This window comes from Callorhinchus milii, unplaced genomic scaffold (assembly GCF_018977255.1).
Source record: "Callorhinchus milii isolate IMCB2004 unplaced genomic scaffold, IMCB_Cmil_1.0 Scaffold1, whole genome shotgun sequence".
In the NCBI taxonomy this organism is placed as follows: domain Eukaryota; kingdom Metazoa; phylum Chordata; class Chondrichthyes; order Chimaeriformes; family Callorhinchidae; genus Callorhinchus; species Callorhinchus milii.
Genome location: NW_024704742.1, coordinates 12843171 through 12856765, shown reverse-complemented (window position 1 = coordinate 12856765; position 13595 = coordinate 12843171). Strand labels below are relative to the sequence as shown.

General features: G+C 56.5%; 1 protein-coding gene across 3 annotated transcripts in view; it reads right to left on the bottom strand.

Annotated features, from left to right (window-relative positions):
- Positions 1-4020, bottom strand: part of abhd18 (abhydrolase domain containing 18) — a 55577-nt gene extending 51557 nt beyond the window's left edge. Inside the window, exon 1 of one of the 3 annotated variants that reach the window (XM_042337085.1) lies at positions 3953-4020. The gene's annotated coding sequence lies outside the window, so the exon portion shown is untranslated. Of the gene's footprint in view, positions 1-3919 lie in introns of all 3 variants that reach the window. The other 2 variants (XM_042337094.1, XM_042337089.1) reach the window with 2 other exon arrangements.
- Positions 4021-13595: the final 9575 nt, after the last annotated feature.

The following is a 13595-nucleotide window of genomic DNA, read 5'->3' as shown; positions in this document are numbered from 1 at the left end:
GAAGGACGTCCCAAAGCGCTTCACAGAACACACTGTAAAGTGAATTGACTGTAAATTTGTGGGCGAACGCGGCAGCCAATTGCGCACAGCAATGTCCCACAAACAGTCATAGATTGAAAATGCCAATTTTATTATTGTTTTTGGTTTTGGAGGGATTATTATTAGGTGTGTGGAGTAAGGAAACTTGCCCAAGGTTTCGCCCTCTGCCTGGAATTGAACTCAGGTCTCTCACTTGCAAAGCGAGTGCTCTAACCACTGAGCTACAGGACTCCAAATGATTCTATTATGATTCTATTATAATTATTATATTATAATTAAATATTTTGCTACTGTTTCACATATGCTTAATGTCAAACTACTGCAAAACATAATACTCTCTGACTATTGGAAGAGGGGAGAAAGAGGAAGATTGCTAAACAGTCAATACAACCAATTAGAATATGCAAGCGTGCATGACTACATGACTACTGTTCTGTATGTCTCCAGGGCACTTCTAATTGAACACAATCTCTACCTCCTGGGTGCATTTGCAGGCTTTCAACCAGCAAGTATTCTGCTTGAGTGGAGAAGCAGTTTAAAAATAACTGAGTAATCCCAGGAAAACAAAACTGGTCAGGGCTCTCATTCAACTGCAGTCAACCATGCTGTGTGCAGCAATCAAATAATGGCATGGCAGTGCTTTTGCTATCTCTCCAAACCTCTCTCACACTCATCCCTTCCAAATCACCAAGATAGGTGCATGGCTTCTGCTCAGGAATCAAGTTTAAAAACTAACCAGCATTCAAATACACCCCATTATACTCTGCGACATTTATCCTAAGCTTTAAAATAATTCCTGCACAGAAGACTCTTTCCTGAAAATTATTAAATCAGAACCACAGATCTGTTTGTTTAGTGATCATTATCCTTAACCTATTAGGAACAGTGCCATTAAATCAATCTCGTCAAAGCAATGAGTTAATATTCAACAACTCTTCCTGGCCAAACTACATGAAGTATTACCGGCTTGGCATGTTTATAAACAAGTTCTATACTACTGTTTTCGAAATTGTTCTGTGATTGGAAGTCCTGTGATCAGAAATATGTTTTATTCATTTCACCTTCCTTTGACTTTTAATGAACAAGCACCTGATATTCCACAGTGTAAACAAAATGATTTATAAATCTGTGTTCTCCCTGGCCAATTTTTTTTCACCTGAAGGCACAAAATTCATTTCATTCCACCAGAGCCAATCATCCTCCAACCTCACCCATTTTCATTTATGAGCCTCCACAGTGACTACTGTTAAGAGTTTTTGACCACAGAGGGCAACATAGACACCGACCAGCACAGGCAAGGCACAACACAGGCCAGCAACGGCAGGGCACAGGCAAAGGCAGGGAATATGGACAGGCAGGGCACAGGCAGCGAGACAGGTAGGGCACATGGACAGGCAGGGCACAGGCAGAGGGACAGGCAGGGCAGGGGGACAGGCAGGGCACAGGCAGAGGGACAGGCAGGGCAGAGGGACAGGCAGGGCACAGGGACAGGCAGGGCAGAGGGACAGGCAGGGCACAGGCAGAGGGACAGGCAGGGCAGAGGATCAGGCAGGGCAGAGGGTCAGGCAGGGCAGAGGGTCAGGCAGGGCAGAGGGTCAGGCAGGGCAGAGGGTCAGGCAGGGCAGAGGGTCAGACAGGGCAGAGGGACAGGCAGGGCAGAGGGACAGGCAGGGCAGAGGGACAGGCAGGGCAGAGGGACAGGCAGGGCAGAGGGTCAGGCAGGGCAGAGGGTCAGACAGGGCAGAGGGACAGGCAGGGCAGAGGGACAGGCAGGGCAGAGGGACAGGCAGGGCAGAGGGACAGGCAGGGCAGAGGGACAGGCAGGGCAGAGGGACAGGCAGGGCACAGGGACAGGCAGGGCACAGGGACAGGCAGGGCAGAGGGACAGGCAGGGCAGAGGATCAGACAGGGCAGAGGATCAGACAGGGCAGAGGGACAGGCAGGGCAGAGGGACAGACAGGGCAGAGGGACAGACAGGGCAGAGGGACAGGCAGGGCAGAGGGACAGGCAGGGCAGAGGGACAGGCAGGGCAGAGGGACAGGCAGGGCAGAGGGACAGGCAGGGCAGAGGGACAGGCAGGGCAGAGGGACAGGCAGGGCAGAGGGACAGGCAGGGCAGAGGGACAGGCAGGGCACAGGCAGAGGGACAGGCAGGGCAGAGGGACAGGCAGGGCAGAGGGACAGGCAGGGCAGAGGGACAGGCAGGGCACAGGGACAGGCAGGGCACAGGGAGAGGGACAGGCAGGGCAGAGGATCAGACAGAGCAGAGGGACAGGCAGGGCAGAGGGACAGGCAGGGCAGAGGGACAGGCAGGGCAGAGGGACAGGCAGGGCAGAGGGACAGGCAGGGCAGAGGGACGGGCAGGGCAGAGGGACAGGCAGGGCAGAGGGACGGACAGGGCAGAGGGACGGACAGGGCAGAGGGACAGGCAGGGCAGAGGGACAGGCAGGGCAGAGGGACAGACAGGGCAGAGGGACAGACAGGGCAGAGGGACAGACAGGGCAGAGGGACAGACAGGGCAGAGGGACGGACAGGGCAGAGGGACGGACAGGGCAGAGGGACGGACAGGGCAGAGGGACGGACAGGGCAGAGGGACGGACAGGGCAGAGGGACGGACAGGGCAGAGGGACGGACAGGGCAGAGGGACGGACAGGGCAGAGGGACGGACAGGGCAGAGGGACGGACAGGGCAGAGGGACGGACAGGGCAGAGGGACGGACAGGGCAGAGGGACGGACAGGGCAGAGGGACGGACAGGGCAGAGGGACGGACAGGGCAGAGGGACGGACAGGGCAGAGGGACGGACAGGGCGGAGGGTCAGGCAGGGCAGAGGGACAGGCAGGGCAGAGGGACAGGCAGGGCAGAGGGACAGACAGGGCAGAGGGACAGACAGGGCAGAGGGACGGACAGGGCAGAGGGACAGGCAGGGCAGAGGGACAGGCAGGGCAGAGGGACAGGCAGGGCAGAGGGACAGGCAGGGCAGAGGGACAGGCAGGGCAGAGGGACGGACAGGGCAGAGGGTCAGGCAGGGCACAGGCAGAGGGACAGGCAGGGCAGAGGGACAGGCAGGGCAGAGGGACAGACAGGGCAGAGGGACGGACAGGGCAGAGGGACGGACAGGGCAGAGGGACAGACAGGGCAGAGGGACAGACAGGGCAGAGGGACGGACAGGGCAGAGGGACAGGCAGGGCAGAGGACGGACAGGGCAGAGGGACAGGCAGAGCAGAGGACAGACAGGGCAGAGGGACAGGCAGGGCAGAGGGACAGGCAGGGCAGAGGACAGACAGGGCAGAGGGACAGACAGGGCAGAGGGACAGGCAGGGCAGAGGGACAGGCAGGGCAGAGGGACAGACAGGGCAGAGGGACAGGCAGGGCAGAGGGACAGACAGGGCAGAGGACAGACAGGGCAGAGGACAGACAGGGCAGAGGACAGACAGGGCAGAGGACGGACAGGGCAGAGGGACAGGCAGGGCAGAGGGACAGACAGGGCAGAGGGACAGGCAGGGCAGAGGGACAGGCAGGGCACAGGCAGAGGGACAGGCAGGGCAGAGGGACAGACAGGGCAGAGGGACAGACAGGGCAGAGGGACAGGCAGGGCAGAGGGACAGGCAGGGCAGAGGGACGGACAGGGCAGAGGGACGGACAGGGCAGAGGGACAGGCAGGGCAGAGGGACGGACAGGGCAGAGGACAGACAGGGCAGAGGGACGGACAGGGCAGAGGGACGGAGCGCCAGTGTGGCCGAGGTTCTGGGCAGCAGTGTGACCCGCGGCTCCTCAGCCTCAGGCCGGCGACACCCCCACAGCACACACTGACACGGGAGGTCACGGCGAGGCCCGAGGCCTCAGTGAGTGAGTGAGAGGAGACAGTTAGTCAGTTACAGACCGAGTCACTCAGTGCGCGACGCCGCCATCTTACCCCGTCACCGCCAAACAACGCGAGACTTCAACTGCTCCGCCCACACCATTGCGTCACTGAAACACCCCAACAACCGCACACCCCGACACCCCAACAACCGCACACCCCAACACCCGCACACCCCGACACCCCCAACAACCGCACACCCCAACACCCCAACAACCGCACACCCCACACCCCAACAACCGCACACCCCGACACCCAACAACCGCACACCCCGACACCCCAACAACCGCACACCCGACCCCCACCCACACCCAACACCCGCACACCCCGACACCCCAACAACCGCACACCCCAACACCCCAACAACCGCACACCCCGACACCCCAACAACCGCACACCCCGACACCCCAACAACCGCACACCCCAACACCCGCACACCCCGACACCCCCAACAACCGCACACCCCAACACCCCAACACCGCACACCCCGACACCCCAACAACCGCACACCCCAACACCCGCACACCCCGACACCCCCAACAACCCCACCCCAACACCCGCACACCCCGACACCCCAACAACCGCGCACCCCAAACACCCCAACAACCGCACACCCCGACACCCCAACAACCGCACACCCCAACACCCGCACACCCCGACCCCCCAACAACCGCGCACCCCAACACCCGCACACCCCGACACCCCCAACAACCGCGCACCCCAACACCCCAACAACCGCACACCCCGACACCCCAACAACCGCACACCCCAACACCCGCACACCCCGACACCCCCAACAACCGCGCACCCCAACACCCCAACAACCGCACACCCCGACACCCCAACAACCGCACACCCCACACCCGCACACCCCGACACCCCCAACAACCGCACACCCCAACACCCCAACAACCGCACACCCCGACACCCCCAACAACCGCACACCCAACACCCGCACACCCCGACACCCCCAACAACCGCACACCCCGACACCCCAACAACCGCACACCCAACACCCGCACACCCGACACCCCCACCGACACCCCGACACCCAACAACCGCACACCCCAACACCCGCACACCCCGACACCCCCACAACCGCACACCCCAACACCCCAACAACTGCACACCCCGACACCCCCACCAACAACCCCAGCCACCGCACACCCCAACAACCCAAAACACTGCACACCCCAACACCAGCAGCAACACCCCCAAAAACCGCACACCCCAACACCCCCAACAACCGCACACCCCAACAACCGCACACCCCAACAACCGCACACCCCAGCCACCGCACACCTCAACAACCCCAGCAACTGCACACCCCAACACCCCCACCAACACCACCAGCAACACCCCCAGCAACAGCCCCAGCCACCGCACAACCCAACACGCTCAGCAACACCCCCACCCACCGCACACCCCAACACCCCCAGCAACACCCCCAGCCACCGCACACCCCAACACCAGCAGCAACACCCCCAGCCACCGCACACCCCAACACCCCCAGCAACACCCCCAGCCACCGCACACCCAACACCCCCAGCAACACCCCCAGCCACCGCACACCCAACACCAGCAGCAACACCCCAGCCACCGAACACCCACACAGCCACCGCACACCCCAACACCCCCAGCCACCGCACACCCCAACACCCCCAGCCACCGCACACCACAACACCCCCAGCAACACCCCCAGCGACCGGACAACCCAACACCCCCAGCAACACCCCAGCCACCGCACACCCCAACACCCCCAGCAACACCCCCAGCAACACCCCCAGCCACCGCACACCACACACCCCAGCAACACCCCCAGCCACCGCACACCCCAACACCCCAGCAACACCCCCAGCCACCACACACCCCAACACCAGCAGCAACACCCCCAGCCACCGCACACCCCAACACCCCCAGCCACCGCACACCCCAACACCAGCAGCAACACCCCCAGCCACTGCACACCCCAACACCCCCAGCCACCGCACACCCCAACACCCCCAGCCACCGCACACCCCAACACCAGCAGCAACACTCCCAGCCACCGCACACCACAACACCCCCAGCAACACCCCCAGCCACCGCACACCCCAACACCCCCAGCAACACCTCCAGCCACCGCACACCCCAACACCCCCAGCAACCGCACACCCCAACACCCCCAGCAACACCTCCAGCCACCGCACACCCCAACACCAGCAGCAACACCCCCAGCCACCGCACACCCCAACAACCCCAGCCACCGCACATCCCAACACCTCCAGCAACTGCACACCCCAACACCTCAAGCAACACCCCCAGCCACCGCACACCCCAACAACCCCAGCCACCGCACATCCCAACACCTCCAGCAACACCCTCAGCCACAGCACACCCCAACAACCCCAGCCACCGCACAGTCCAACACCCCCAGCAACACCCCCAGCAACCACACACCACAAAACCCCCAGCAACACCCCCAGCCACCGCACACCCCAACACCAGCAGCAACACCCCCAGCCACCACACACCCCAACACCCCCAGCAACCGCACACCCCAACACCCCCAGCAACACCTCCACTCACCGCACACCCCAACACCAGCAGCAACACCCCCAGCCACCGCACACCCCAACACCCCCAGCCACCGCACACCTCAACACCCCCAGCAACTGCACACCCCAACACCTCAAGCAACACCCCCAGCCACCGCACACCCCAGCAAACCCAGCTACCGCACACCCCAACACCCCCAGCAACACCCTCAGCCACAGCACACCCCAACAACCCCAGCCACCGCACACCCCAACACTTCCAGCATCACCCCCAGTCACCGCACACCCCAACAACGCCAGTCACCGCACACTCCAACACCTCAAGCAACACACCCAGCCACCGCACACCCCAACACTCCCAGCATCACCCCCAGTCACCGCACACCCCAACAACGCCAGTCACCGCACACGCCAACACCCCAGCAACATCCCCAGCAAACGTCCAATCGAACACCCCCAGCACCACGCCAGCAACCGCACAACCCAACACCCCCAGCAACATCCGCAGCAACCGCACACCCCAACACACCCAGCAACACCCCCAAGCCACAGCACACCCCAACATCCCCAGCCACCGCACACTCCAACACCCCAAGCAACACCCCCAGCATCACTCTCAGTCACCGCAAACCCCAAGAACGCCAGACACCGCACATCCCACAGCCCCAGGAACACCCCCAGCAAACGTCCACTCCAACACCCCCATCTAACGCACACCCCAACACCCCCAGGAACCGCCCATCCCAACACCCCCAGCAAGCGCACACCCCAAAACCCAGTCACTGTACACTGTAATACACCGAACCAGCGCACACCGTAACACATGCAGCCACTGTACACCACAACAAACCCAGCCACTGTAGACCTCAACACACCCAACCAGTGCATAACGTAACACACCCAGCCACTGTACAGCGCAACACACCGAACCACTGCACACCGCAACACATCCAGCCACTGTACACCGTAACACAAACAGCCACTGTACAGCGCAACACACCGAACCACTGCACACCGCAACACACCCAGCCACTGTACACCGTAACACAAACAGCCACTGTACACCGCAACACACCGAACCACTGCACACCGCAACACACCCAGCCACAGTACACTGTGACACATCCAACCACTGCACACCGCAACACACACAACCAGCGCACAGCGTAATACACCCAACCACTGTACACCGTAACACAACCAGCCACTGTACACTGCAACACACCCATCAACTGTACACCGCAACACACTCAGCCATTGTACACACCTACACACCGAACCAGCGCACACCGTAACACACCCAACCATTGTACACTGTAACACACCCAGCCACTGTACACTTCAACACACCCAAACAATGCACACCGTAATACACCCAGCCACTGTACACCGCAACACACCCAGCCACTGTACACTGCAACACACCCAACCAGCGCACACTGCAACACACCCAACCACTGTACACCGCAACACACCCAACCACTGTACACCGCAACACACCTAATTAGCATACAGGGCAACATACCCAGCCACGGTACACTATAACACACCCAACAACTGTACACCGCAACACACACAGCCACTGTACACTGCAACACACCCAACCAGCGCACACCGCAACACACCCAACCACTGTACACCGCAACACACCCAACCACTGTACACCGCAACACACCTAATTAGCATACAGGGCAACATACCCAGCCACGGTACACCATAACACACCCAACAACTGTACACCGCAACACACACAGCCACGGTACACTGCAACACACCCAACCAGCGCACACCGCAACACACCCAACCACTGTACACCGCAACACACCCAACCACTGTACACCGTAACACACCGGGCCACTGTACACTTCAACCCACTCAGCCACTATACACTGCAACACACCCAGTCACTGTACACCACAACACACCCAGCCACTGTACACCACAACACACTCAGCCCTGTACACTGCAACACACCCAGTCACTGCACAGCGCAACACACCCAACCAGCGCACAGGGCAACACACCCAGCCACTGTACACCATAACACACCCAGCCACTGTACACCATAACACACCCAGCCACTGTACACCGTAACACACCCAGCCACTGTACACCGTAACACACCCAGCCACTGTACACCGTAACACACCCAGCCACTGTACACCGTAACACACCCAGCCACTGTACACCACAACACACTCAGCCCTGTACACTGCAACACACCCAGCCACTGTACACCACAACACACCCAGCCACTGTACACCACAACACACTCAGCCCTGTACACTGCAACACACCCAGTCACTGCACAGCGCAACACACCCAACCAGCGCACAGGGCAACACACCCAGCCACTGTACACCATAACACACCCAGCCACTGTACACCATAACACACCCAGCCACTGTACACCGTAACACACCCAGCCACTGTACACCGTAACACACCCAACCAGCGCACAGGGCAACACACCCAGCCACTGTACACCGTAACACACCCAACCAGCGCACAGGGCAACATACTCAGCCCTGTACACTGCAACACACCCAGTCACTGCACAGCGCAACACACCCAACCAGCGCACAGGGCAACACACCCAGCCACTGTACACTGCAACACACCCAACCAGCGCACAGGACAACACACCCAACTACTGTACACTGCAACACACCAAACCAGCGCACAGGGTAACACACCCAACTACTGTACACCGTAACACACTCAGCAACTGTACACTGCAACACACCCAGCAACTGTACAGCGCAACACACCCAACCACTGTACACCACAACACACCCAACCCCTGTACACCACAACACACCTAATCAGCGCACAGGGCAACACACCCAGCCACAGTACACCATAACACACCCAGCCACTGTACACTGCAACGCACCCAACCAGCGCACAGGGCAACACACCCAACTACTGTACACCGTAACACACCCAGCCACTGTAAACCGCAACGCACCCAGCCACTGTACACCGTAACACACCCAGCCATTGTACACCGTAACACACCCAGCCATTGTACACCGCAAAACACCCAGCCACTGTAAACCGCAACACACCCAGCCACTGTACACCGCAACACACCCAGCCACTGTACACTGCAACACACCCAGCAACTGTACACCGCAACACACCCAACCGCTATACACCGTAACACACCGAACCAGCACACACCGTAGCACACCCAGCCACTGTACTCTACAACACACCCAACCAGCGCACAGGGCAACACACCCAGCCACTGTACTCCACAACACACCCAACCAGCGCACAGAGCAACACACCCAGCCACTGTACTCCACAACACACCCAACCAGCGCACAGGGCAACATACCCAGCCACTGTACACCATAACACACCCAGCCACTGTACACTGCAACACACCCAACCAGCACACAGGACAACACACCCAACTACTGTACACTGCAACACACCCAACCAGCGCACAGGGTAACACACCCAACTACTGTACACGGTAACACACTCAGCAACTGTACAGCGCAACACACCCAACCACTGTACACCACAACACACCCAACCCCTGTACACCACAACACACCTAATCAGCGCACAGGGCAACACACCCAGCCACTGTACAACCTAACACAACAACAACACAACAACAACAACAAGATTCCATTTATTGAGCGCCTTTCACGTCGGGAGGACGTCCCAAGGCGCTGTACAGTTGGGTCAGGACCCGAGCAGGGGGGAAATGGTCAGGGTGAGGGGAGAGAAGGGAGGGAGCGAGGAGGGGGTAGAGAGTCGAGAGGGGAGCTGAAGGCACGGTCAAAGAGAAAGGTCTTGAGACCGGCCTTGAAGGAGGAAAGGGAGGAGGCGGCGAAGGCACTGGGGGATAGAGTTCCAGAGCCGAGGGGCTGAGAGGCTGAAGGCCCGGCCACCGATGGTAGGGCGATTGGGGCGGGGGATGTGGAGCAGACCGGAGCCAGAGGAATGGAGGGTACGGGTGGGTAGGGGGATAGTAGGTCGGAGAGGTAGGAGGGAGCGAGGCCATGAATGGCCTTGTAGGTGAGGATGAGGATCTTGAATTCGATCCTCTGGGGGATGGGGAGCCAGTGGAGGCGAGCGAGGGTGGGAGTGATGTGGTCCCGAAGCCTGGTGCGGGACAGTACACGAGCTGCAGAGTTCTGAATGACCTGCAGCTTGTGGAGGGAGGTGCCGGGAAGGCCGGCGAGGAGAGAGTTCCCGTAGTCCAACACACGCAACCACTGTACACCGTAACACACCAAACCACTGTACACCCTAACACACCCAGCCACTGTACACCACAACACAACGAGCCACTGTACACCACAACACAACCAGCCACTGTACACCGCAACACAACCAGCTACTGTACACCGCAACACACTCAACTACTGTACACCATAACACACCGAACCAGCGCACACCATAACAGACCTAGCCACTGTACACCACAACACAACCAGCCACTGTACACCACAACACACCAAACCACTGTACACCGTAACACACCGAATCAGCACACACCATAACACACCCAACCACTGTACACCACAACACACCTAGTCACTGTAATATACGCTGTCACTGTACAGTGTAATATACCCAGTCACTGTAATACCCAGTCACTGTACACTGTAACACACCCAGTCACCGTAACACACCCAGTCACTGTACAATGTAATATATTCAGTCACTGTAATATATCCAGTCACTTTACACTGAAATATACCCAGTCAATGTACAGTGTAATATACCCAGTCACTGTGCACTGTAACACCCAGTCACTATACAGTGTTAGATACCCAGTCACTGTACACTGTAACATTCCCAGTCACTGTATACTGTAATATACCCAGTCACTGTAACACCCAGTCACTGTACACTGTAACACACCCAGTCACTGTAACACACCCAGTCACTGTAAACTGTAACACACCCAGTCACTGTACACTGTAATATATCCAGTCCCTGTACACTGTAATATATTCAGTAACAACCCAGTCAATGCACCCAGTACCAATTCTATCAATACATCTAGTAACATAACACTGCTCTCAATTATTGCACCCAACAACACTGTTCATAGTATTATAACTCAGTAGAATTGGTTTAACGTACTAAAACGTTGTACAATAAATGAAAATTATTACTCTCCAGTAAAATAGTTTGAAATTTTTTTTTGTCCAACAACTATTTAGATTAATTGGTCCTGTATCCCAGTTCCTGCCCGAGCCTGTCTATTGTGTAAAGGTTGCCTTTCTAGGGGAGATTTTGTTTGGAGTGTTCAAGCCCAGAAAACAAATTAGTAGTTGTAACTAGCAATTCAAAATAACTACTGTATTATTACAAATTATCTATTGCATAAACAGCAATGGGAATGAGCTGGAAGAAGGCAAATCCACTTACCTGGAAACGGTTGCTCCACCTACTGGTAGCTTTCAAACATTTCTTAGGTTACACAATAATGATATGATACGAATACTTGCATTTGATATAGAGGCATATCACATTGTTGTGATGTCTAAAAGGGGTCCACAGGATTTTCTTATGAAGTGTAGTGACTGTTTATTTGTAGGTAAAAGCAGCAGCCAATTGGTGGACAGCAATGTTTCACAAACAACAACAACAACAACAAGATTGCATTTGTAGAGCACGAGGGCGGGAGTGATGTGGTCGCGAAGCCTGGTGCGGGATAGTACACGAGCTGCAGAGTTCTGAATGACCTGCAGCTTGTGGAGGGAGGTGCCGGGAAGTGGAGCTTGAACCACAACCCTCTGAGTCATAAGAACATAAGAAATGCTAGATGAAAAAAGACTAAGGTCCATCTAGTTTGCCTTCCACCTTCCTGGTGGTCACATGCACATATGTCCCAAACTACCTGTATCCCATAATAAGAGTACTACCAACTGAACCAACCTGACACGCTTAAACAAGCAAAACTGAAGTGCAAACTAAAAAATCATCTTGGCAATAGATAGTACAGCAGGCATAATATGTAAGACTATTTCAAGCTGTGTGTGCAGCACTGACTACTAGATATCCACAAAGATCAGTAGCAGAACTTCTGCTATATTTATTTATTAATGACCTTTATGAGCTTACACTAAAAAGACTGTCTTCATTTTTGCTGATTGGACTATGTTGTATGATAAAACAAGATGTGGCATGAAGAGAGATACAATACAAAAGGATTTATGGAGAGTTTGTATCTGGGTAGATAAATGGCAAATGGTTTAAACACCTGCCGACTGCATTGCAAGTGGAAAGACCTGTTCTCCCCTTCTACCCAGGCTCAGCCTGTAATCCCGTGATTTTCTTCAATGAATCCTGGATTTTCAGTTGTTAGTTTTTATGTTAGTACAACAACAACTTGGATTTATATAGTGCTCTCCACGCCGGACGGAGTCTCAGAGAGCTTCACAGTAACGGATCCCGGGGTCAAGCTAGGGGGAAGGGGTGGAAGGTGACCAAAGGCGCGGTCGAGAAGAAAGGTCTTCAGTCAAAACCAGAAAATAGAAAGAGAGGGAGCGAGACGAAGGGAGTGAGGAAGGGATTTCCGGAGCCTCGGGGTATAGTGGCGGAAGGCACGGTCGCCGATGGTGGAGCGGAGGACTCGGGGGACAAGGAGGAGGCCAGACCTGGTGGAGCGAAGACAACGGGCACTGTTGTGAGGAGAGAGGAGGTCAGAGAGGTAGGGGGGTGCAGAGGAGTGGAGGGACATACATAAAAAGTAATAATCCTTACATTTGATATAGCGCCTTTTAAGTCGGAAGGCTGTCTCATAGCGCTTTGCGCTACCATCAAGCTAATGAGGGCTCAAACCCACACTCGCTGGATGCCTTATCCTGTTAACCCTGCAAGCCAATGCCCTAACGGGTATAGTGGTCCTAGCTGGACAAGCAACAGGAACGCTTGTCAGGCAGAAATATCAATGGCAAGCTATGTGATTTTAGCTGGTTAGACTCTATACTCTGGGTCCACAAGCCTTGGCTCTTGCCAACCTATACCCAATACTCTCAGGAATTAGGTAAACAGGATGGTCCCTCCAGGGAGAGAGAGAATTCCATTCCAACAACCTATCTCTGGGATTTCCATGTGTAGGTGGGACACATGGAAATCTCAGGTTGGTTTGGATACTCTTAAGCGCAGTGATGGGTTTC